Genomic DNA, 27,889 nt, shown 5'->3' with positions numbered 1-27,889 from the left:
ATGGGAAATCAAGAGGAAAATCAAAGGGGAAGACGTCTCAATCCAAAGGAACAAGAGATTGTTGGTACTGTGGAAAACCAAGGCATAAAAAGAAATATTGTTGGACTTGAAAGAACAATAAAAGAGATAAACCAAATGGAAACAAGGAGGCAAATGTGGCAAGTAACAAATTTGAAGAGGATGTTTTACTTCTTTCTTTAGAAAGTGTTGATGATTCTTGGATTTTAGATTATGGGGATTCATTCCATGCTACACCCCATAGAGTTTATTTTATTGATTATATCCAAGTGGATTTTGGGCTTGTTTAATTGGGGGATAATGAACTTTGTCAAATTTTTGGAAAAAATAAAGTTAAGATTAAGTTGTAAAATGAGAATTATTGGCTACTACATGAGGTAAGACATGTTTCAAGGCTGAGTAGGAATTTAATTTCAGTCAAACAACTTGGTGATGAGGGTTCTATAGTTACTTTTAATGATAGAAATTGGAAGGCTTCAAAAGGTTCTCTTGTAGTAGAAAAAGGTGTGAAAGTAGCCACCTTATATCTTTGCACAAGTCATAATGTTCCTTCTACTTTGATTGTTTTAAAGAAAAATGAATGTTCAAGAATAGTTGTTGCAGTTGAGAAGGGAGAACAAACAATTACTGTAGATTTTAAGAGAGCACTATGGCACGAAAGACTTGGGCATATGAGTGAGAAAGGTATGAAATTAATTCATTTCAAAGAAAGTTTTACCGAGACTAAAATGTGTGAATATGGATTTCTATGAAAGTTGTGTGTATGGAAAACAAAAGAGACTTAGTTTTGTGAAGAATGGGAAGGAAAATAAAAATGAAAAATTAGAGCTTGTGCATATAGATGTATGGGGACCAACTAAGGTATCTTCCCTTGGTGGCTTTCATTATTGTGTTACATTAATTGATGATGCAACTAGAAAAGTATGGTTTTATTTCCTTAGAAATATGATGTATTTCAAACTTTTAAGAAATGGAAAGAGGTTACAATGTCTCAGACCTAATAATGGTGGTGAGTATTACAGTCGTGAATGTGAAATTTATTTCTCCATTAATGGTATTTATAGAAAAAAAATTGTTCCAAGGGCTCCACAGAAAAATGGAGTGGTTGAACGCATGAATGTGATAATAATGGAACATGCAAGGAGCATGAGGTTGCATGTTGGGCTGCCCTTAAACATGTGGGTTGGGGCTATCAATATTGATGTATATTTTATTAATAGAGGTCCCTCTACTCCTTTGGGTTGTGGTATTCTAGAATAAGCATGGACTGGTAAGAAGGTGAGTTATTCTTTTCTCAAAACTTTTGGTTGTAAAGCATTTTCACATATAGATTCTGAAAATAGAACCAAGCTAGAAGATAAGTCAAAGAAATGTGTATTTTTTGGATATGGCATTGATGAATTTAGTTATAGGATTTAAGATTTTGAAAATGTAAAATTGTAAGAAACATGGATGTCATACTCAATGAGAAAGTGTTGTACAAAGATTCATTGTAGTAGCATGAGAAGAAAGAATATGATTATATAGTGTTGGATGATACTCCAAAAGATGATATTATGGCAGTTCCTCATGATCTGCAACAAGTACAACAACAGATACCACACACCCCAGTGAATATTAGATGGTCAACAAGGTTAAGTAGACCTCCAGAAAGTTTTTCTCCTTCTTTGTATTATATTTACTTACCGATGCTAGTGAACCTGAATGTTATGATGAAGTTATGGAAGTGGATACAAAGATTCAATGGGAGTCTCTAATGAAAGAATAAATAGAATCTTTGCTGAAAAATAAGATTTGGGATTTATGCAAGTTTCTTACAAGTAAATGGGCTTTATAGAATAAATGAGTTTACAAGTTGAAAGAAGAGGATGGAGGTAAGAAAATATTTAAAGCTAGGTTAGTTATAAAAGGATTTGCACAAAAAAGGGTATTGATTTTGATGAGAGATTCTCTCTTGTTGTTAAAATGACTTCTATTCGTATTGTGGTTACTAAAGATCTACATTTGGAGCAACTTAATGTTAAAAGAGACATAGGGATTTGAGGTCTAAGGTAAGGAGAACTTAGAGTACATAATGTAGAAAAGTTTATATGGATTGAAGCAAGCACCTTGGCTATTTGAAATCTGATAGTTTTAAGCATGAGCAAGTTAGAAAGTGTCATTCAAATCATTGTGTTTAATTTGAAAGGATGGATGATGATAGCTACATTATTTTATGTTTATATGTTGATGGGTCTAACATGGAGTGCACTAAGGGGTTAAAATAATAGTTATAATATCCATTTTCTATGAACAATATAATGTTTGGGGTCAAACTACAACAAAAATTTGTGACGGTGGTGTAAATTGTGGGTGGTTTTCATGTTTTTTTTTTTGCAATTGTCCTTGACATCATCATAATATAGACATTGGCATTATAATTGAAATGCCTACATGAGTATATACTAAAAAAATGTGACATATTGTTGGGTGATGCAACGCGCTCCCTTGCCCACAGGTGGTTAATTATGTGGTGTTCCATGTTCACTAACAGTCATGGCTTTTGGTGCAACGGCAAATGGGCCCCACAATTGGTATCAGAGCCTAGTTTTGGCTTGGTCATGGGTTCAAATCTCCTCGGTGCGGTGTTCCATGTTCACTAACAGTCATGGCTTTTGGTGCAATGGCAAATGGGCCCTACACATACATCATTCCCTATTTGTTTTGATTGTGTAGAGTTGCATGCAAAAGAAGGTGGAGAGATCTGAACGTTGGCATGCCCTTGTGATCGGTACATTTTGTTACTATGCCCTTGTGATCTCTACATTTAGTTGTCATTCCCTTGCTCTATGACTTCATTATCGAGTCATGCCCTTGTAATCTTCATGCCCTTACTCTATAATTTTCTTTAAGGGCTATGTAAATGTTCTTTTCTTTTCCTTCTAAACATGTATATCTTTATATATACAAAGAGATCTTAATTTAAGGTGCTTATTACATCTTAGCACAACTAAAAAATTGATCAAATTGCATACATATTCTAGAATCCAAATAATAAAACAATAAGACTCACTCAACCCATGCTAAGTGACTTATCTCAAGATCCTACTTCTATTCGTATTGTGGCTACTAAAGATCTGCATTTGGAACAACTTAATGTTAAAAGAGCCATAGGGATTTGAGGTCTAAGGTAAGGAGAACTTAGTGTGCAGAATGTAGAAAAGTTTATATGGATTGAAGCAAGCACCTTGGCTATTTGAAATCTGATAGTTTTATGCATGAGCAAGGATTTAGAAAGTGTCATTCAAATCATTGTGTTTAATTTAAAAGGATGGATGATGATAGCTACATTATTTTATGTTTATATGTTGATGATATGCATGTAGATGGGTCTAACATGGAGTGCACTAAGGGGTTAAAATAATAGTTAGAATATTCATTTGCTATGAACATTGTAATGTTTGGGGTCAAACTACAACAAAAATTTGTAACGGTGGTGTAAATTGTGGGTGGTTTTCATGTTTTTTTTTGCAATTGTCCCTGACATCATCATAATATAGACATTGGCATTATAATTCAAATGCCTCCATGAGTATATACTAAAAAAATGTGACATAAATCATTCCCTATTTTTTTTGATTTTGTAGAGTTGCATGCAAAAGAAGGTGGAGAGATCTGAACATTGTCATGCCCTTGTGATCGGTACATTTCATTACTGTTCCCTTGTGATCTCTACATTTAGTTGTCATTCCTTTGCTCTATGACTTCATTTTCAAGTCATGCCCTTATAATCTTCATGCCCTTACTCTACAATTTTGTTTAAGGGCTATGTAAATGTTCTTTTCTTTTCCTTCTAAACGTGTATATCTTTATATATACAAAGAGATCTTAATTTAAGGTGCTTATTACATCTTAGCACAACTAAAAAATTGATCCAATTGCATACATATTCTAGAATCCAAATAATAAAACAATAAGACTCACTCAACCCATGCTAAGTGACTTATCTCAAGATCCTACTTCTATTCGTATTGTGGCTACTAAAGATCTGCATTTGGAACAACTTAATGTTAAAAGAGCCATAGGGATTTGAGGTCTAAGGTAAGGAGAACTTAGTGTGCAGAATGTAGAAAAGTTTATATGGATTGAAGCAAGCACCTTGGCTATTTGAAATCTGATAGTTTTATGCATGAGCAAGGATTTAGAAAGTGTCATTCAAATCATTGTGTTTAATTTAAAAGGATGGATGATGATAGCTACATTATTTTATGTTTATATGTTGATGATATGCATGTAGATGGGTCTAACATGGAGTGCACTAAGGGGTTAAAATAATAGTTAGAATATTCATTTTCTATGAACATTGTAATGTTTGGGGTCAAACTACAACAAAAATTTGTAACGGTGGTGTAAATTGTGGGTGGTTTTCATGTTTTTTTTTGCAATTGTCCCTGACATCATCATAATATAGACATTGGCATTATAATTCAAATGCCTCCATGAGTATATACTAAAAAAATGTGACATAAATCATTCCCTATTTTTTTTGATTTTGTAGAGTTGCATGCAAAAGAAGGTGGAGAGATCTGAACATTGTCATGCCCTTGTGATCGGTACATTTCATTACTGTGCCCTTGTGATCTCTACATTTAGTTTTCATTCCTTTGCTCTATGACTTCATTTTCAAGTCATGCCCTTATAATCTTCATGCCCTTACTCTACAATTTTGTTTAAGGGCTATGTAAATGTTCTTTTCTTTTCCTTCTAAACGTGTATATCTTTATATATACAAAGAGATCTTAATTTAAGGTGCTTATTACATCTTAGCACAACTAAAAAATTGATCCAATTGCATACATATTCTAGAATCCAAATAATAAAACAATAAGACTCACTCAACCCATGCTAAGTGACTTATCTCAAGATCCTACACAAAAATAATGCAGACTAGGAAAAATGGGTAGAGTTCACAAGAAATTTTACAAAAACATATCATAGCAAATATTTTAGAAAGAAACAAGCCATAACCTAGTTAAATGGGTCTAGTTTCTTATTAACTAGGTTGATTACAAATTCATGTACAACTTTCATTAGATTAGCTACAACAAAATGAGCAATCAGTCATTCCCAACTAGTAGGATCACATGCAATTTTCCAAGGTGATAAAATTGCATATGCAAATGCATCACTTGCATGTCAAGCATGAAATGAATTCCCCAATTTATAATGAATGGTTGGATATAAAGGCTCCATATGTTGGCCCAAAAATGGTAGCCAAATATGTAATAACCATGCATGTATTGGCACAGTCTCTCTGCATGGATCTCAAGTATCTATTGTTGTTGTTAATATGGGCATCACTAAATGATCCAGAATGTTATAAAGTATTGAAGATGGTAGTAACTTATCCCATGTCTCAAGAAAATGTAGCATAGGTTCAAGGTCCCTTGGTTCCTAGGAATTTGTAGCAACCATTCTCACTACTAGAAGAATAACTTTACTGAAGAGTTGAGTGTGAGGAGTTGAAGAAGAAAGTTCTGCTTTTGTGTAAATGCCATAATCATGAGGCTCATTCCCTTCTAGAATATTCTACCACAATGATATTACCTCTCAACCATGTAAAAATCCCTCTGTATATATATATACATTACATGGCCTTGCTGAATGGGATACCAAGGAATCACAGTCGTACGAACAATTATTTAAAATGAGCATTAGCCGTCAAGAGTCAATTGCACCAATTTGTTTAAATAATAATCCTAAGAGAGAAACTTGTTCTTTCAACATTATATCTTTGTTAAATTCTCTATCCCTTGAAAAACATTCTAGGTCAAATTGCAAAATAACCTGGTATTCATATCAATTAATATGTTTATACCAATCTCATTCACATGGCGTATCGGTTGATAACTAGTACTATAAAAAGTATTACATCAAACACTTTTCTACAAGGAGTAAATATAAATTGTTTAAGAGAAGAGTTTGAAAATAAAAATGGTCACGTGGAAATCTCTGTGTGTGGTTTCATTATTGTTGAGTTTATGCTCATGGGATGTAGAGGTCCAACTTGTTGTGAAGCTAGTAAAATGGTCGCTTCTAGTGAAAAATGGTGGGGTGTCTGCAATGTACATGGAAAACATGCATAAGAACATGGTGGTGATGTTCAACAAAACAAACTTTAGCCCCTCATAGATTTAGTTTGACAACGGGCAATGTCATGATAACCTGCAAGACACAATGTTGACCCATGACTGCACCACTCATTCCATTGAGTATAAAATATAAACCAACAAAGTCAGGCCACTTATGCTCTTCACTAAAATCTAGTGCTCCTTTGGTGCGTTCACTACCAATGGACACTCATGTAGATTGGCAATTATCATGACGGGTCACATGACATTCGTTACTTTGTCCCTTGCTCCAATGGTAACTGTGATTGTAACAACTTTGAGGTGCCTAAGCTCATAGTAGACCGGCGGTATGTCACCAACCAGATTCTACCAGACAATCATATTATTGCCATTAGAGGCACCCAGATGTTTCACTATGAGTTTGTCCCCAAGAGTCCGAGAGAAGGAGTTTTCAACCTACCATTTCTACTACAGACTTGAACCAATCCCCAAGTAGAAAAAAATCTCTACCCATGTGTCCACCTCTCATCCAATGGAAATATCTTTGTCTTTGCCAATAGGGACTCCATTCTCCTCAACTACAAAACCAACACCGTCATCAAGACTTTTCCCACAATGCCCGGTGATGGCCCGAGGAGTTACCCATCCACCGAGTAATCCCTATGAGCTAAATTGTTGCATGTTGATTTCTCAAGATTTATCAATGGTAGCCACTTTGAAGCAAGTCATTGTGTGTGTGAGGAATATGAATAGTTTTTTTGGTCAACACTTTGCATTCTATTTGAGTGATGCTTGATTTTAGTATCTTTTTTTATTACAGTTGTTTCATTGTTTGTTATAGGAAATAAATAATAGAGGAAGTCGATAATAAGTTGTAGAAGAGTTGCTACAAATTTTGGATGACACTCCTGTAGTTGGTAATTCTAATTCTTGCATACTAATTTCTTTTTCTAGGGTTTAGGGTTTCACCTTTACTAGAATTTTTTACCGTTTAGGATGTTGTTATCTCTTCCTTATAAATTTTCCAGCTATCATTCAAATTTGTCTTTGTGTTCATATTGGTGTTAATTTCCACAATGGTTGACATATATGGTCACCTCTAAGGAAGTGATACATACCAATATTGTAGCAGCGCACTTTAAGGGAACTATCACTGGTGGAACTGCAATGAAATGACTGATAACTTCTTAGGTTTTTGTTACTGAACATAACGGTGTTTTTTCCTCATGAAATGTGATGGTTTTGTGGCCCCTCTATGAAATGAACATTTGGGAAAGACTTGTACAAGAGGAGTGTTGAATTAAAAAAAAAAATCTACTTATTTAATTCACTTCCATCTCTGGATTTGTTTAAGATGGCATGGTTATTTTTTTCCCATAGCCAAGTCTGATTTCAAATTTTGAAAAAGAACAAGCAATATTTTTGTGAAGGTAAGACCCCCAACGAAACAACAAAGTATTCTTTATCAGACATTTCTGAAATATATATATATATATATATATATATATATATAAGTTCCAAGCTTCAACAAAATAGAGCAAACTAGAAATGGAAAAGGGAAAAAATTGCTTGCTGAAAATTAGTAGATCGAGCTAGGAATTTGAAAAGTAATGGAAGCCTCTCTAGAGATGGAGTTCAAAAATCATGTAGTTCCCGTGAATGGAGTTCAAAAATCATCCAGTTCCCATGTCATGGTTCTCTATCAACAATTAAAAGGCACATGGTACATAGATCCTGTATAACAGAGATAATGAAATTGTTAAAAATAGCCAATGATAGAATAGAAAGATCATTAAGTAAAAACCATAATGAATCTTGGGATTTTCCTAGATTCTCATATCAAAGGTCATGAATTTTTGACTTCTACATCAATCATATTATCTTTGAGCTTTGTTTATATCTAATATATTATCTTTGAGCTTTTTTTATATCTAATCTTCATTTGATAGTAATAGAAAATATTTGTATGTTTCTTATATGGATATCCATTTAGAACTTCTATGACAATATCTCTATTGTGTAATTGCATCTTGGAATTTTCAATGCTTTATCATATGAGTGGGGACTCCCTCATATTAACCTTCTCTATGGTTCCTTTGCATTACTCACGTAGTTGTTATCTGACATGTGTTTGTATGCTATAGTTTTTGATCAATTCATTGAGTATTGTAGTTTATGCTCATATTTTACTTATCATGCTCACCCAATATCTCCTTCAATGCATGACTTACCTTTCTTACAAAAAAAAATGAACCTTTTTAGATTGTTTGAAGCACTACTATTGGGATTAGAGATAGAGTAACTGAGAGGGGGGGGGGGGGGAGGGGTGTGGGTGAATCAGTTACTAAAAAATTAATCCACATATCCCTTAGATGTCTTAAAGATCTAGTTACTATTGATATTCAGTAAACAAATATTGTAACTCGATAAATTAAACTATTACTTATCTTCAAGCATTCATGCATGTGACTAAAAACAAAAAGAACACAAGAGACACCAGATTTAACGTGGAAACCCAATATGGGAAAAACCACCAAGTAACTAATCACCAATTTTTCACTCTTCTGAAGTGAGCCCTGTAAGGAGCCAACCTTGTTAAAGGTTACAATACACACTGTTAGGTGTGACCCTATTAGAGGATTTAATCACCCTATTAGGAGTGGCCTTGCTAGAGGCCTTTTAGAATAATTAAACTGAAATATCACCTTGTTAAAGGATTTACAAAATGGTTGTTAAACCAACTCTATTAAGAGATTTTAAATCACTGCTACAATGGTTAGAAAGCAACAATGAATTGACCCAAACAAAATGCAACTGAATTTGCTGACTACAGGTCTCTGTTTAGCATCATTAGATCCTCCTTGATCAAATATAGCTTTGCTTCTCCTCAATGATCTCTGATCATCCTTCAAATTAGCTTCCACAATAATCAGTCCTCATATCACATTAAGTCCACTTCCACTTCACTCACACTTAGAATTTGCAACTTGACCTCTTAATTATACCATTCAAATTGTCAAGTCGACCCATTTACATGTTACATTTACCAATAAACCATACATTAGTCGACTACAAATATTACTCTAAACAAATAAACATTATTTCATAAAACAATGAAATCCTTTATTGGTCGACCTTGCTCAGTAAATACTACTTCCAAAAATTTCCTAAGTTAACCTTCTTGACTCGGTTAACATTGCAATATCTATAAAATCTTTTGGTTGTTGAGTTTACTCAGTAAGAATTGAATTCCTTCATGAGAGCTCGGTAAGAATTTATTCTGCCACGTTTCCTTTGATGACCGAGTGAGCTCAGTAAGAACTATTTCTGCCACATTTCCTTTGATGACCGAGTGAGCTCGATAAGAACTATTTCTACCACATTTCCTTTGATGACCGAGTGAGCTCGATAAGAACTATTTCTTCCACATTTCTTTTGATGACCGAGTGAGCTCGATAAGAACTGTTTACTCGGTAGATGCTACAAGTTTTCTTTACTAACCTTCTGGGCTCGGTAGATTCTATCCTTTTGCTTCGCTGACCATCTAAGCTCAATAGACTCTTTCCTTTTCCTTTCTGAAATTATAAGCTTGGTAGACTCTATCTGATGACTAATCTGACATTTGTGTGACATCAAAGACAAAACACAATTAAACAATTGTATCCAACAATCTCCCTCTTTGGAATTGATGGCAACACAACATGTCATAGCAGAATGAAATTTGAAAACAAGTATTTTATTGACAGAATACTTCACTTTCTTCTTCAAATACAACAAACTCCCTCTTTCATTATAATCTCTCCCTCTTACACAAATTCTTATTATTTTTTTAAATTTTAAAAAGATACGACAATATACTCTCCCTCTTTAAAAAAACATGACAAAGACAACTCAAAACAACTGAATAGCATTGTACCTGGTGTACTGATTCATATGCAATGTCTTCATTGGTTTGCTCCATTAATTGATAGATCTTCAATTCTATTCATGTGGATGCATCACTAGAACTGTATTTTAGTGAGCTTTAGATAGGGGAATGACCCCTAACTTACTTCTTAGATACAAGAATGCATCCTTAGATAAAGGCTTTGTGAATATGTCAGCAATTTGTTCCTTTGTATGGACATATTCCAATCTTATTTCTTTTTCTTGCACCAATTCTCTAACAAAGTGATATTTTATGGCAATATGCTTGGTTTTTGAATGCATCACTAGATTCTTGGAGATGTTAATTGCACTTGTGTTATTACAAAACATAGCAACAGGTTCTTTGATTTCTTGCTTCATACCTTCCAATAATTGTGTGAACCACACAATGTTTGAGCAATTTATTGCTGCTACAACATATTTAGCCTCTGTTGTGGATTGAGATGTACAATTATGCTTTTTACTTGTCCAAGAAACTAACCTTTTTCAAAAAAATAAAGCTCCTCCACTTGTGCTCTTTCTGTCATCAATATTTCCTACCCAATCTGCATCAGTGAACACCTTTAAGTCCAGATTTCCTCCAAGTTTATACCATAATCCATAATCTTCAGTTCCTTTTAAGTATCTCATGATTCTTTTGATTTCCATCATGTGATTTTCTTTTGGTTTTGCTAAGAATCTTGCTACAATTCCTACTACAAGGGTAATGTCTAGTCTTGTGTGCACTACATATTGCAAACTTTCCAATCATGGATCTATACAATGTTTGATCCACTTCCTTTGATTCATCATCCTTGGTAAGTTTTAATCCAGTACACATAGGAGTCCCAACTGGTTTGCAGTCTTCCATACCAAAAAAAATTAGTATCTCCTTGATGTATTTAGATTGAGTGATGTAGATGCCATTCTTACTCTATTGAATTTGAAGACCAACAAAGAATTTGATTTCACTAAACATTGACATTTCAAATTTCTTGTTCATTTGTTCTAAAAAAATTTTGCAAAGATCATCATTTTCTGTGAACAAAGTATCATCTACAAATATTTCTACCAAAACAATCTTATTATCTAGTCCTTCCTTTATGTACAAACTATTTTTGTCATTAGTTCTTTGAAAACCAATTTGACTAAGATAGTTATGCAATTTTTCATACCATGCTCTAGGGGCTTGTTTCAGACCATGTCCTTCTTGTCTAGATCAACAAAACCTTCAGGCTATTCAATGTAAACCTCTGCATCCAATATGTCATTGAGAAATGCTGACTTGACATCCATTTGATAAACTTTGAATCCTTTGAATGCAGCATATGCAAGTAAGGTTCTGACACCTTCCAATCTTGCAAGAAAAGAAAAAGTTTCTCTATAGTCTACACCTTCTTCTTTTGATTATCCTTAGCATACCAATCTAGCCTTGTTTCTTGATACCTTACCATCTTCATTTAACTTGTTTCTGAATACCCACTTTGTTCCAATCACATTCTTGTCTTTGGATCTAGGTACAAGAGTCCATGTTTTATTTTTCTCTATCTATTTTATCTCTTTATTCATAGCTTCAATCCAACTTTCATTGTCTAGTGCATCTTTGACATTTCTAAGTTCAAAATCAGCAAGTAAACAAGTTCCTTTCAACTTACATCTTTTCATTGTTCCTTCTGATTTATCTCCAATGATCTGATCTAGTGCATGATGCTTTCTGACATACTTGGCTAACATGGGCTCCTTTCCTTTTAAATGACTTGCATTTTTATCCTTCTATGTCTCAACTTTTGGTTATGATTTTGGTTACTCAGGCTCAATAGATGCTAACTTAGTAGCTTCTGTTTGCAACTTGGGTTCTTGTAGCTCGGTAGGTACTGACTCGATTTGAACTTCTTGTGACTCAATTAATGAAGACTCTGGAGTTGAGGATTCTTGATTAATAGGTATAATTGGCATTGTATCAAGTTCAATGTAAACAAATTTTTTGTAGTCTTCAGATTCCTTTTTGCTTTCTTCTTCTATTCTTTCTGCAAACTCATCAACTTTCACATGTGCACTTTCTATGACTTTGTGAGTAGATAAGTTCAAACATCTATATGCTTTGTTTTTGCAAGAGTATCCCAAAAATATCCTTTCATCACTTTTTACATCAAATTTACCTTTTCTAGATTCTTTCAAAATGTAACATTTGCTTCAAAATACTTTTAGATAACTTACATTGGGTTTGTAGCCATACAATAACTCAGTGGTGTTTTGAATGAGTCCTTTTTCAGCCATACTCGATTCAAGGTATGAACTACAATGGTGATAGCTTCCTTCCAGTATTTCATAGCAATGTCTTTCTTAATCATTAAGGTTCTTGCACAATCTATGATAGATCTGTTCCTTCTTTCTGCTATTCCATTTTGTTCAGGAGTTCCAGGTGTTGAAACCTATCTTTTGATTCCCCTTTCAATGCAAAAGTTATTGAACTCATGTGAAATGAATTCACCACCTCTATCAGACCTTAAGCATTTCAGTCTTTTGCCTCTTTCCTTTTCTACTCCAGCCAAATACCATTTGAACTTTTCAAATGCTTCTAATTTCTCTCTTAGGTACATGACAGTCATCATTCTTGAATAATCATCAACAAATAGAATGAAGAATTTTTCACTAGTATAACTTTCAATACCAATAGGTCCACACAAATTAGTATGCACAATTTTTAGAACTTCTTCAGTCTGATAGTTCTTGCTTTTAAAACTAGTCTTTCCCATTTTACCAATTTGATAATTCTTGCATAGACCAACCTTTTGTTTCTTTATGTTAGGAATACCTCTTACTTTCCTAAATTTACTGATCTTTATCAAGTTGTCAAAGTTTACATGACATAACCTCCTATGCCATAACTAACTTTTTTCAATTTGAGCAATGAAACATGAACATTCACCAAGTTCAAGATAAAATAAGTTACATTTTTTTTTAGTGCCTGATCCAATCATCTTTCCTTTGCCATCTAGAAATCTTTCTTTTCCATGCATAAATTACACTTTGAATCTATTATTGAGTATTTGTGTCACACTCAAAAAATTATGCTTTAGTCCTTCTACCCAATATGCATTATCACATACAAGTTCCTTCGTTAGTGAGATTCTTCATTTTCCTCTTATACAACAAGGTTCATTGTTACCAAATCTTACACTAACACCATCATAGTATTCAAAGTATTCAAACTTAGTTTTATCACTAGTCATGTGATGAGAACAACCACTATCTATGATCCATGTATCATTTCTAATCATATGAGAAATGAGTGCCATTTCTTCATCATTATCAAACTCATCTTTCACAGCAATGTAGAGAATTTCATCTTCTTCTTCATCATCAGAATCATTAGAATCTTTAAATCATTAGAATCTTTAGCCATGAAACATGTTTTCTTACCTTTATCCTTGAATGATTTGAAGTCTTTCTTTCCATTTTACTTGTGACCTTTCTTCTCGTCCTTGCTCTTCTTATTTGGGCACCTAGTAGCAATATGTCCAATTTCTTCACAACAAAATCAAATTAGAGGAAACTTACCTTTGTATTTCCCTTTGCCTCTTGAATATTTTCTTGCTAGTAGAGCTTCAAGCACCTCAAGATCACCATCTAAACTTTGTTCTAATTCTTTATCACTGTCTAATTGTGGATCCTTCAACTTTTTCCCTTTTTCTTTGATTGAAAGCTTGGCTTCAAATGCTGATTTAATGTTCTTGGCAGCTGGAACATAATTGTCATAGTTGTCTAGCTCAAATGCAGTCAATCTTCCAACTATGGCCTCTAAATTTATTTTATGATTTGTCACACATCTTCTTTCTTGAATTGCAAAGACTCTGATTGCATAAATGGGAAGTAGAGTTCTAAGAACTTTACTTATAACTGTCTCATCATTGATATCTCCTCTAGATGTTTTCATTGCACTAACACATACTTTAACTCTTTCAACATACTTTGCAATGTTTTCATCCTCATTCATCCTCATTTGATCAAATTTTGCTCTCAAAATTTCTACTTTGGCTCTCCTCACATTATCATCTCCTCCATCGATCTCTTTCAGCTTGTTCCACATTTCAAAGGCAGTTTTGCAATCCTTGATGTCATCAAATTATTCATAACTCAGAGCAGATGCTATATCTATCATCATGTTGTTGTGAGTCTTCTTTTTAGCAATGTCATTGACAGATAATGTACCAGAAGGTTCTTCATATTTTTCATCAAGGTACTTTAGCCCTGTATCACCAATAGAAGCTAGATGAAGCCTCATCAATCCTTGCCATGCTGAGAAGTTATCCCTGTTAAGTCTTGAAATTTCCCTTTTGTAAGACATCTTGATCTTTAGCTTAGATCCTTGAAATCTTTTCCTATAAGCACTGAAAGCTCTGATACCAATTGTTGGGATTAAAGATAGAGTAACTAAGAGGAGGGTGGGGTGAATCAGTTACTAAAAAATTAATCCACAGATCCCTTAGATGTCTTAAAGATCTAGTTACTATTGATACTTGGTAAACAAATGTTGTAACTCGGTAAATTAAACTATTACTTATCTTCAAGCATTCATGCATGTGACTGATGTAGACACCTAAAAATTCTTTAGAAAATAAAATATTTTTACTTTCTGAAAAAAGTCCCTGATGACATCATCATTTATTTATTAATTATTTATTTTATTTATTTATTTATTTTTATGCCATTAAATCCCTTTATCTTAATTAAAAATATTTAATTAAACAATCCCTCCCAAAAATGTTTAAATCTTATTTAAACATATTTCTTTATTTATTTATTATTTAATTAATAAATTGACTAAAAATTCCAAAATAAATAATTTATTTATTCTTTGCCCAAAACTTGGCCAATTTCCTTAAAACCACTAACCTCTTCCAAAATCTTCTAATCCTTTTTTAATTTTGATTAAAGGCTAATCCCATCATTTCTTACCCCTAATCCCAACTCAAATTATTTAATTAAGATTAAATATTAATCTTCATGTTTATTAAAAATATTTGAATAAATATCTCCTCAACCCAAACCCTTGAAATAAATAAAACTTTATTTATTTCCTAAAAACTTTATTTATCCTCATCTTAGGAAGTTCTAGACTCTTCTAGAAAGTCTTCATCCTCATCCAAAGCCTAGACTCTTCTAGAAGATGTCAATCCTTATCTTTGACCCTAATCCTAATCCCCCCCTAACCTTGTCACATTCCCTAAACATGGGTTAAGACTTACTAACCCAAGCCAAAGTTAACAAATATCTCCTCATTCACCCACTCTCATTAAATGTCATCCACTTGCCCATCTCTAACATCCTTAATCTAATCCTAAGCCATCTCTAATCCTACCCTTAATCATTTGCACAATCCTAAACAAGCTTAAGACTTTCCTAAGCCAAGCCAAAGTCTATCCCCTCAAAATATCCCAACCATAAAATTTTATGAAGCCCACAAAGCCATAAATGACTCTTACAAGCCCATTCATTTCTCTTTCACGCCATTATGAGGGTCTTTATGAGCTTTGAGCTTCCGTTGTTGACCCCTCAACCCCTCTTGCTCTAACCAATGACCCTATGACATGTGTCACTCCTTGATTGGTTGTAAGGAAGCACAATCCATGTGCTCTCCTCTCATTCAAGCTAAACCTTCCATAAGCTTTCTCCCATCCTTGCATCCTAGCCCTTGGTCCCTCAAGCTCTTTTCCTATTTAAGGAATCCTCTCCCAAGCCATTTTAACACAATCTAGAAAGTAAAGCCATAATGCCATTTTGAGAAGCCATTTTTACATCAAATCCATTCACCAAAATCTATCAAAAATCGTCCATTGAAGCCCATTTGAGCATTTGAGCATACACACATAATCAAGCCATCTTAGCTATTAGACACACCTCTACATCAAGTGATCATCCTCATTGAGAGCTCATATTCTCATTTGAGGACTTCACTTTGTTTCTCATAAAGTTATGCTAAATTAGTATGCAAATGCTTTTGATTATTTTAATTTAGTGTTTCTAACATACTAAAGTAGCATATACATTTTGGCACCCCTAGTGGGACCCCACATGGGTCATCTTCATTAGCTTTTTTAGTCAAGTTTTGTATGTAATTTTTTTATTTTGGCTAATTTTGCTTGTTTTTGTGATTGGTAGGATTGTATAAATTGGTTTTGTAGGTCCACATGAGCATGAAAAAGACAAAGGAACTCATAGTCTATCTCATAGTGTTTGCAAATTTTTCAAGCTTATAGGTGGATGAAGCAACTGGAATTCTTCTTCATCTTCTTGTCTATATTCTTCTTCTATTCTGTCTACTTCTTCTTCTTCTTGAGGGATCTTGGCCTTTTTTTTTAAGGAAGCAAAATCATACACACTTTTTTTTAAGTGCTTAAAATGACCCCTCAAATCATACTTAAATCCATTAAAAACTAAAAATTTGCAAAAAAAAAAATCTTTTAACAAGTGAAACTAAACCAATCCAATCAGTTGCATCCTTGCAACATCAAGGTTTTAGATGCATTTATGCAAAGTTAGGAACACTTCATTTTTGGAAATTTAAAAAGCATTTCAATTTTTCATTTCAAAAGGTTCAAAATCAACATTAAATGTACACTAAAATCTAATCAAACTCAAAGCATCAATCAAGGATAAAATGAACCTCATTTGCAAATATTTTAAAGTTTTTTTAAAAATCTCATGAAAACTAAGAGTCCTAAATGGTTGCCAAAATTGTCCTAAAATCTTTGTTATTTGTTCCAAACAAATGTCTTGTTGCAAAATCTTGAATGTTTCCTAGGTTTTTCATGCATCAAAACAATCTAGGAATATCATTTTTTCAGGCTTAAAACACGCAAACTAGAACACAAAATCTTGAATGAAAACCAAAGTCCAAAGAGTCATTTTCACTTTTGAGTCCAAAACAATCTTGAATGATCTAAGGTTAAAACAAAGCACTTCAAAGTTCTTAAAACAACACGCAAAATCTCAATCTTGAATGCTCAAAGGAAAAAACTTGAATGTTTAATCACTTGTCTTTGAATGCATGTTGTTAAAATCACTCTTGAGTGACATGGATTAAAATCAAGTTTGTTTGTTTTTTTATGAATGCATGATTAAAACAACAAATCCAATCTTGAATGCCATAGATCAAATAATCATCTTTTGGGGCATAAAAAGAATCCACATTTTAGAAACTTTCTAAGTTATAGAAACAAATAAAGACACTTTGAGTGAATTTGTTGTTGGACTCACCCTCTTTAATCACCCATCATTCTAACCATTGGTTGCAATATCAGCACCATATATGGGGATGGGTCTACCTAAGAAGGTGTTAAGTGCTCCACAAAAATCAAATTCCACTCACTTAAGTTTTTATTGGTTTTTCTAAGATAGAAAATTTCTTGAATGCACATTAGTCTCGCTAACACTTCATTTGGGCATAAAAATTGAACAAATCTTGACATGGAGAGCCTCCGGGTGTGCACTTGAAATCAAGCTTTACACACATCTTTATTTTGGGCTTAAAACAAACTCACACTCAATCTTGAATGCCTTAAAGAAAATCAATTGATACTTGACGTGGAGGGCCTCCGGTCGTGCAAGTTTACTTTCTGTTGACCCTAAATCTTCTTGATGTATTCATTCTTTGATCACTTATCTTTTTTTGGCACATTTCAAATTGGAATTGAACCTTTGCATCTTAAATCACATGTGTTTTCAAAAGGTCTAGATCAGAAAACTTAAAGCGTCAGTTGGAAAAGAACTCTGTGTTTTAGCCCAAGATCATCCAAGTCTTCTCTCCCCTTATCGTCTTTCGAGGCCATCTTGGGTGCATAAGATTAGGATCCAAAATCTTATCTTAGCTTTTAGGAGGCCTACTTGGAGATTTCATCACCCCTTGGGATGACCTCAACTCCACCGTTCCAACGGAGTATAAAGATCAAGAGGTGAATCCAAAGACACCTCTCTTGGGATCAAAATTTTGTCACTCGGGTTAAGCCTCAAGGAACTTTATACCCTTGAGAAGTGAAAGAGGAGAAGTGGGTTACTTCTCCTCTTGGTTATGTGACATCTTTTTAGTTTCATCTATGGATTTGGGCCTCACGTACCTTGCATATATCAAGGACTTCCTAGCTAAACCAAATTTCATCCTTGTAGAAAGCTTCTTAGAATGTTGGTGTGTTTGACGTGCTTGCTCCAAAATTTTGCTGCTTGTTTGTTCATAGCTTTTGAATGAATGTTTTCCAACTTTGGTCAAAATCCTAGAAAAGTAGAAATCTCCCAGCTCAAGGCATACTTAGCATAGTCACTGCCTCATCAGAAAATCATCCAAGCTCCCCTGTCGCAACTGAATCTATCTAGTTCTTTGCTTTAGAACAATCCCAAATCTAAAGTCCATCCAAATCATCCCCCCAGCTAGCTAGCAACCCAATCCAAAATCACCCAAGCATTTAAGGAATTTTTGTTACTTTTTTAGAGTTTTCTATCCAATCAATCTATTGAAATCCCTCAATCTCCCCAAGGTTATCCCTTTGACAGAGCTTTGTCTAGGGTAATCTAGCCTTGTCACTTGTCATCCCTCATCACCTTAAGCTAAAGGTTGGGATCCACAAGTGGTAAATCTCATGTCATGCCCATAGGATCATTTGTCTATCCTCAAGTTGACACCAAAAGCCACCAATCCTACACATAGAAAAGCAAAACTCTCACTTTTTGACAGCATACCCTTGAAGTCTTCCATCCACAAGAAAGCCAAAAATCTCCAGCCAATCCTCCTTAGGTCTGTCATGCAGCTTTGACTCTCCCTAGGAAATCTTTCATCAGCCAATCCAAAATTTGTGCTTAATCCAAATCCAACCATGAGCTTCCATGTTCATCCATATGCAAGACCCCATCCCCATCCAACTCATCATCAAAACATGAAATACCAACCCTATCATGATGAGTTTGGTCACAGTGTCCTTTCTCTCGCTACATCCTATTCCAATGATGATGAAAATTTTGTTGACTATGACAGGTATCTTGAGAGCCTTAGATGCCTTCCACCAACCATCCCCCAAAATCCAAGCATTCCTCCAAACTATCTAGTCATGCCATCTCATATCCCAGCTTCTCCTCCATCACCCAATCAATCAAGCGTCCAATCTTCCACCCCCATCACACCAACTATTCCTATCAATCCACCACCTCCACCTCTGACACACGAGTCTCTCAGGAATCACCTAGAGGAAATACAAGAAAAGTCACCTCCAATAGTCAATAAGCCATGTCATCTAATCCAACCATGTGAAGTAGTTAGTGATGAAGCTTCCCCATCTATAATATCACCTCCATCTCCCGTAGCTATCATCCCCATACCATCCATCAAATTGCTTAAAATCCTTTCACTTCTCGCAAGCATCAAAATCCCACCACCTATCAAATCCCTCCAAATCCTATCCACATCACCTCCAAGCATTTCCCAAATCTCTCGTAATGACCCTTATGCATCCATCTTCTACTCACCCATCTCCACTACCCAATCTCCCATCTATCCATCTGTTGCCTTTGAAGAATCCATCCCTTCACCTCCTATCACACCATCCACTCCAATACCATCCTATCAAGATCCTTCCCAAAAGCATGATGACATCCCCCAAAGCATAAACAAAGATATCATCGTACCATGTCTTCCATCCATAGTGCAGTCACCATCCCCTCCATCTCCAAAACCTCAAGCCATACCTCCTCTACTACAGGATATCTTTTCATCCCATCAGCTAAATCAAGATCCTATCCTACCATATCCTCCACTCCATGCTCCCATCTTACCACCTATCCAAGCTATTCCACCATCTATAATCTACCCTCTTGGTTCAGTTACATTCATCCATGGTGGCCCCCTCTCAACAAAAGAATTAAGAACAATATCTCCCCATTGTAGTACATCTAATAAAGCACTTGTACCATTTTCTACAAGCAAAAATTTTCCTTAGCTCATTCAAATGCTCAATCGATGGCATTATCAAGGTCAAGGTTTAGGACCACAAGAGCAAGGAATCAGAAAGCCTATTATTGCACAAAAGAATCCAGGATTTCATGGTCTTGGATATGTATCCAAAGGCTCACCATCTAAAAGTGTTGGTACACACCATCCCCAAACCAAGCCTATCTCTAGGCCCACCATGCCAGCCTCCCATCACTCCTTCAAGAAATCTTATGTCATCCCCCCTCCGCCATCTTTGCAACCCAAAACAACCTACCATATCCCCCCTTCATCTGCTAAATCCATTTTGGGTCCCTATGTCCCAAAATCTACCATCCTCCATCCCCCTATCAGCCATCATAAAAATCATATTCCCTCCATTCCTATGCAAGATCAACAAAGGCACATATCAGGGCACATCATCCATCATCATCCCCCTACATGCTCTTCCATATCCTCTCCATCTCACAAAGCTTCTCCTAACCATCTTCCCGAAGCTTACCACAACAATGTGAATGCCAACTTCAAAATGCATAAAGCTAAAAGTCCACATCCTTGGCAATCATATGTCTATTCTAAAAGACATACTCCAAAAAAGAAAAAATCCAATCAAAGAATGCAAAACACTGCAAAAGCCTATGAAAAAAAAATCCAAAACCATGTGGATCCCAAAAAAAAAGTTGAAACCCAATGCATAATGGCATCCACCATTGCTAATCCCCCATCCTGTCATTCGTGTCCCCCATCTCCTAACTCCACTTGGGTGCCTATATCCCCAAGCGCGCTTCCACAAATCCTCCATCAAGCCCACATCTACCATCTATCCCCCATATGCTCTTTTCACACCTGTCCCAACATGTGCCAATGTTGATCCTGCAAGCATCCCCATCTCATGCTCCTTCCAGACTTTTCATCCCTCCATCTCCTACCATCAATCCCATCTAATCTGATCTATTGCATAAATCACACATCCGATGTACCAACAACTAGCAACAAAATTGAACATTCCAACAGCCAATGAAAAATCTCAAAAAAGCCAAAAACAGCTGAAGAAAGCCAAAATCATTCCAGCTAAGTCCAAAGTCAAAAATTCAAAAAAATAATAAAGAAAAATAAAGTGTCCACTGGTGAAAACTTGGCAATTCAAGTGCCTTGGACAAGTACCATGATGAAAACTTGGCAAAAAAACATCATGCATAATCCAGCCATCCCCAGCTTAGCCTATCATCCTCATGCTTTTGGTCACATCTTGCCATCCAGCTCCATCTTCCAATTTATCCACCTATCTTTCATCCTCAAGCTTTTATCTATCACTATTTACTTATCTTTTGCAACCTCACCCCATCATCCTAGCTATCATCCATCTCCCTAGCGCCTTCAGCTTTTCCATCCTAGCTTCAATCCTATCACATCCATCGTAAGACCTCTTTCTGCATGTCATCTTATGACTGGGGGCACTATATTCCTTGGAGATCTTGTCTTGTACATCCTCCCTTGTCATTGGTATCTCTCTCTAGGCTATCCTCATGCAAATCCAATGCCATCCTCTCATTAGCCATTCACTCTAGCACCATCTATCAGCTCAGCTACCACCAACCTTAGCATTGTCCCCATCCTTGGTCGCACATATATCATCATCATTGGATGCATCTTGCCAAATCCATATCTTCTGCTATCACCTCATCCTTAGCTTCTACATCTTGCACCAACTTGATCCATCCCACTATCTTATCATTCGAAGCTCCTGTATAGTTTGTAAATAATCTTGTATCCAATGCTTGTATCATACTTTGTATCATAGCTTGTATATCCAATCTTGTCCAAAACAACTTGTACATTTGTACCATATCTTGGTCCATTAGCTTGTACATCCTCTTTAGCTTAGTACCACTGTATCTATCCAGCTTTCATGTTAGTTAATCCTTGATCAGCATCTTGCACACATCGCACAAATTTTGGTTAGCTATTCCAATGCATCCTTTACCTAGATCTCCTGTCATCAAAGTGTTATCCTTCTTAGTTCAGCTTGCCAAGTGCATCACTCATCCAAATCCACCAGCTTAGGTGCTCTCCGATAGATCCTTGTAGGATATAGCTTTCCTCATGTCTGATCTTGGTCCATTAGTACCTCGTCCTACCCATCTCAGTTGCAAATGGTTCTCTTTTGGATTTTTGCTTTCTTTTGATTTGGAATCTTCCCTTTTTGGTCTTGAAGTATCTTTCCCAAGCAATCTTTTTGTTCCCTCCTCAAGGTTGCCACGATCTTCCATATCATGGTATGTTGCGAATGGGGCACTCTAAGCATACGATTTTGATCAAGTCTTTTGTTTGTTTCTTTTGTGCTTGTGGGTTACCCAGTGTTAGTTCCACGTTGTTTCCTCTAGGTTTCATGTGTGATGTTGGGGCAATCCTTGTGTTTTTTGAGTTAGTCCGTCAGTCCTCTGGATAGTTGGTGAAAAGGCCTTAATGTTCTTGGTACCCTTGGCAATTAACCAACAGTCTTATAGAAAATCTAGTGCTCAACTACATGGTGATACCTCTCTTTGAAGTATCCCCCTCCTCAAAAAGCTTCAATGGATTCCCTTCATCTCCATTATCCCCCATTCATATCCAGCATCCGTCTCTCCTACCCCAACTTGTGCAACTATATCTCTTAGAATAAATCATCACTCTTAGCTTTAGGGATACACAATCCTAGTCTTAGGGATCCACCAATCCAATCAATCCACCAAGCCTCATCTTTCGAGATCCACAATCCTAGTCCTAGGGATCTCCGAAACCCATCTTCCACCAATCTGACTCTTTGAAATCTTGTTGCATCAGCTTTATAATCCCCTCATCCTTCTCCCTATCCTAGATTCCTTTTTATAGCGCTCTGCTTCTTCATCCTCCACCTTCCCTAAAGTCTTAAGCTTGCTTCCTCTTGTGCATTTGATTCTCCTTTATCATTCTCCCATAGTGAGAGTTTGAGCTAACTAAACCTCTTCTCTTAAGCCACTCTTTGTCCTCCCACCCACCAAGATTCTTGTACTTTTCAAGAAGTCGTCGAGCCTCATTTTCTCTCCCCGTTGCCTTCTTAAGGGGGCATCTCGCAATCCATTCTCTCCTCTTCTACTCTAGCCTTAGGCATCTAATTTTCTTATCTTTGATGCCATGCCACTTGTGGCATAACATCAAAGAGAGGCAAAATGTAGAAACTTAAAAATCTTTTAGAAAATAAAATATTTTTATTTTCTGAAAAAAGTTCCTGATGACATCATAATTTATTAATTATTTATTTATTTAATTTATTTATTTATTTTTATGCCATTAAACCCCTTTATCTTAATTTAAAATATTTAATTAAACAATCCCTCCCAAAATTGTTTAAATCTTATTTAAACATTATTTCCTTATTTATTAATTATTTAATTAATAAATCGACCAAAAATTCCAAAATAAATTATTTATTTATTTTTTGCCCAAAACTTGGCCAATTTTCATAAGACCACTAACTTCTTCCAAAATCTTCTAATCCTTCTTTAATCTTGATTAAAGGCTAATCCCATCATTTCCTACCCCTAATCCCAACTCAAATTATTTAATTAAGATTAAATATTAATCCTCATGTTTATTAAAAATATTTTAATAAATATCTCCTCAACCCAAACCCTTGAAATAAATAAAACTTTATTTATTTCCTAAAAACCTTATTTATCCTCATCCTAGGAAGTTCTAGACTCTTCTAGAAAGTCTTCATCCTCATCCAAAGCCTAGACTCTTCTAGAAGATGTCAATCCTTATCTTTGACCCTAATCCTAATCCCCCCCTAACCTTGTCACATTCTCTAAACATGGGTTAATACTTGCTAACCCAAGCCAAAGTTAACAAATATCTCCTCCTTCACCCACCCTCATTAAATGCCATCCACTTGCCCATCTCTAACATCCTTAATCTAATCCTAAGCCATCTCTAATCCTACCCTTAATCATTTGCACAATACTTAACAAGCTTAAGACTTTCCTAAGCCAAGCCAAAGTCTATCCCCTCAAAATATCCCAACCATAAAACTTTATGAAGCCCACAAAGCCATAAATGACTCTTACAAGCCCATTCATTTCTCTTTCACGCCATTATGAGGGTCTTTATGAGCTTTGAGCTTCTGTTGTTGACCCCTCAACCCCTCTTGCTCTAACCAATGACCCTATGACATGTGTCACTCCTTGATTGGTTGTAAGGAAGCACAATCCATGTGCTCTCCTCTCATTCAATCTAAACCTTCCATAAGCTTTCTCCCATCCTTGCATCCTAGCCCTTGGTCCCTCAAGCTCTTTTCCTATTTAAGGAATCCTCTCCCAAGCCATTTTAACACAATCTAGAAAGTAAATCCATAATGCCATTTTGAGAAGCCATTTTTACATCAAATCCATTCACCAAAATCTATCAAAAATTGTCCATTGAAGCCCATTTGAGAATTTGAGAATACATACATAATCAAGCCATCTTAGCTATTAGACACACCTCTACATCAAGTGATCATCTCATTGAGAGAGCCTATCCATGGCTCATATTCTCATTTGAGGACTTCACCTTATCTTTCATGAAGTTATGTTAAATTAGTATGCAAATGCTTTTGATTGTTTTAATTTAGTGTTTCTAACATACTAAAGTAGCATATACAACTGAAAACAAAAAGAACACAAGAGACACCAGATTTAACGTGGAAACTCAATATAGGAAAAACCACCAAGTAACTAGTCACCAATTTTTCACTCTTCTGAAGTGAGCCCTATTAGGAACCAACCCTGTTAAAGGTTACAATACGCACTGTTAGGTGTGACCTTGTTAGAGGATTTAATCACCCTATTAGGAGTGGCCTTGCTAGAGATTTTTTAGAATAATTCAACTGAACTGTCACCTTGTTAGAGGATTTACAAAATGACTGTTAAACCAACTCTGTTAAGAGATTTAAAATCACTGCTACAATGGTTAGAAATAAACAATTAATTGACCTGAACAAGATGCAACTAAATTTGCTAACTATAGGTCTCTGTTCAACATCATTACATCCTCCTTGATCAAATATAGCTTTGCTTCTCCTCAATGATCTCTAATCATCCTTCAAATTTGCTTCCACAATAATCATTCCTCATATCACATTAAGTCCACTTTCACTTCACTCACACTTAGAATTAGCAACTTGACCTCTTAATTATACCATTTAGATTGTCAAGTCAGCCCATTTACATGTTACATTTACCAATAAACCATACATCAATCGGCTACAAATATTACTCTAAACAAATGAAAATTATTTCATAAAACAATGAAATCCTTTATTGGCCGACCCTACTTGATAAATATTGGTTCCAAAAATTTCCTAAGTTAACCTTCTTGACTCGGTTAACATTGCAATATCTATAAAATCCTTTGGCTATTGAGTTTACTTAGTAAGAACTAAATTCCTTTATGAGAGCTCAGTAAGAACTACATCCGCCACATTTCCTTTGATGACTGAGTGAGCTTGATAAGAATTATTTCTGCTACATTTCCTTTGATGATCGAGTGAGTTCAGTAAGAACTATTTTTGCCACATTTCCTTTGATGACTGAGTAAGCTTGGTAAGAACTATTTCTGCTACATTTCCTTTAATGACCGAGTGAGCTCGATAAGAACTATTAACTCAGTAGATACTGCAAGTTTTCTTTACTAACCTTCTCGGCTCGGTAGATTCTATCCTTTTGCCTCGGTGACCATCTAAGCTCAGTAGACTTTGTCCTTTGCCTTACTGACCTTCTAAGCTTGGTAGACTCTATCTAATGACTGATATGACATTTGTGTGACATCAAAGACAACACACAATTGAAAAATTGTATCCAACTTCATATGGTATCATTATAATCTTTATTTTTATTTTGTTATTAGAGTTCTTGGATCATGAACAATCTATCACTATTATGGGAGATGCTCCCCTAGAATTTGTCATGTATAGAGTCGATTCATTACTTGGTGCCCGACATATAGAGGGAAGTGAGATTGAGCCAACTTCAGCTACTGCCCAAGATGCTTGAGGCAATGGAAAAGAATGGGATGCATCAGTTTTGGGTGTGGCAAAGGTGTGGGAACAAGCAGAGCTAGAATACCATTAATAACATGTTTTATGAGCTCAAAGGAGAATTTTTTTAACCATTTTAATAAAGTTAATAGGACTCTCAGAATAATTGGGCCTCTAATCTTTCTGGAGGCTTTTGAGGAGGGGGGTTTCATGAAGGGAAAAAGAATCACCCTCGAAGTTGAATTGGGAGTGAGCACCAATGGAAAAAAATGTATGTGGTGACTCAACAAACAAGCTGAGGAATCTGTGGTTTATATTTTGTTTGGGAGTGAGAATTCAATATCAATGACAGAAGTGGAGGAGCTCACACTTGGTTTGGAGGTGAGCGGGGTGAAGTTCATGAGAGTTCTTCTCATGCCCTCTGACGATTGAGAAGTTGTTATCTTCCTTGTTAGCTCTTGAGTTTCTCCTAAAGGGTTTTCACAGTCATATAGGGGCTAAAGATTAGGGATTATTTGTCCTCAAATGGGCTCTGTATTTGGGCATTTTGGCCCACCCAACAACCGAGGGCTTTATTTCTCATTGCAGTTGGAACATCATTTTCAAATCCATCACCACTAGAGTTCCACTCATCACTTGGCTACTTTATGCTAAGTAGCCTTTTAACTCAATTTTTTTTGTGGATGAGATCAAGATTGCTTTGGAGGCATTGCAAATGATTGAGGAGAATCAGTTGGTGAGTAGAAACGGCATGGAGAGGATGGTACAATTTTTGATGGTGGAAGAGAAGGGAAAAGAGTTGAGGAAGAGGGTTAAAGAATTGAAGGTGGCTACAAGAAGTGCAACTAATGAAGGTGGATCTTCTACTAAGAATCTTAATTTTTTTGTTTCAGAGATCCTGGCACGACAGAAAAATTGATTCAGGTGCATACATATTCTAGAATCCAAATAATAAAACAATAAAACTCACTCAACCCATGCTAAGTGACTTACCTCAAGATCCTGCACAAAAATAATGCAAACCAAGGAAAATGGTTAGAGTTTGCAAAAAAATTTACAAAAATGTATCATAGTATATATTTTTAGAAAGAAACAAGTCATAACCCAGTCAAATTGGTCTAGTGGTTGATTAGTTGGATTGATTACAAATTCATATAGAACTTTCATCAAATGAGGTACAATAAAATGAACAATCAGTTGTTCCCAGCTAGTAAGACCAAATACATTTTTCCAAAGTGGTAAAATTACATTTGTTGATGTATGTATGTATGTATGTATGTACATGTATGTATACATATTTTGGTGTATATGTATCTATGTATGTATGTATATGTATCTATATATATATATATATACATATACATATGTATATATACATACATACACACATATATGTGTGTGTCTGTGTATGAATGTATACAGATAGACCTTGTGGATTGTGGATTATGGATTATAAACAATAAAAAAAGAAAACTTGGTATTAATCATTCCCCATATGTTTTGATTGATTGTGGAGAGCTCTAAATGTTGGTGGAGATTAATGGAGATCTAGGATTTTGTTGTCGAGCCCTTGTTGTCATTGCATTTCATTGTCATGCCTTTGTGATCTTTGCATCTGATTGCCATACCCTTGTGATCTTTGTATATGTATGTATGTATGTATGTATGTAGGTATGTATATGTGTGTGTGAGTGTATATATACATACATACACACACATATGTGTGTGTCTATGTATGTATACATGTATATAAATAGAGAGATATCAGCATGACTGAAAAACAATAAAACTCATTCAACACATAGCATGGCCAAAGATGCAATGGCAATGCTTATTGGTAAGTAGATT

At 35.3% G+C, this 27,889-nt stretch overlaps 1 pseudogene; it reads left to right on the top strand.

Moving 5' to 3' along the window:
* Positions 1-26,960, top strand: LOC149577477 (anthocyanidin 5,3-O-glucosyltransferase-like; annotated as a pseudogene).
* Positions 26,961-27,889: the final 929 nt, after the last annotated feature.

The sequence above is a fragment of the Cupressus sempervirens genome, chromosome 1 (assembly GCF_028749045.1).
Source record: "Cupressus sempervirens isolate cs-2001-9-10 chromosome 1, ASM2874904v1, whole genome shotgun sequence".
Lineage (NCBI taxonomy): Eukaryota > Viridiplantae > Streptophyta > Pinopsida > Cupressales > Cupressaceae > Cupressus > Cupressus sempervirens.
The sequence above is the reverse complement of the archived record's forward strand: the minus strand, read 5'-3'. Positions and strand labels throughout refer to the sequence as shown.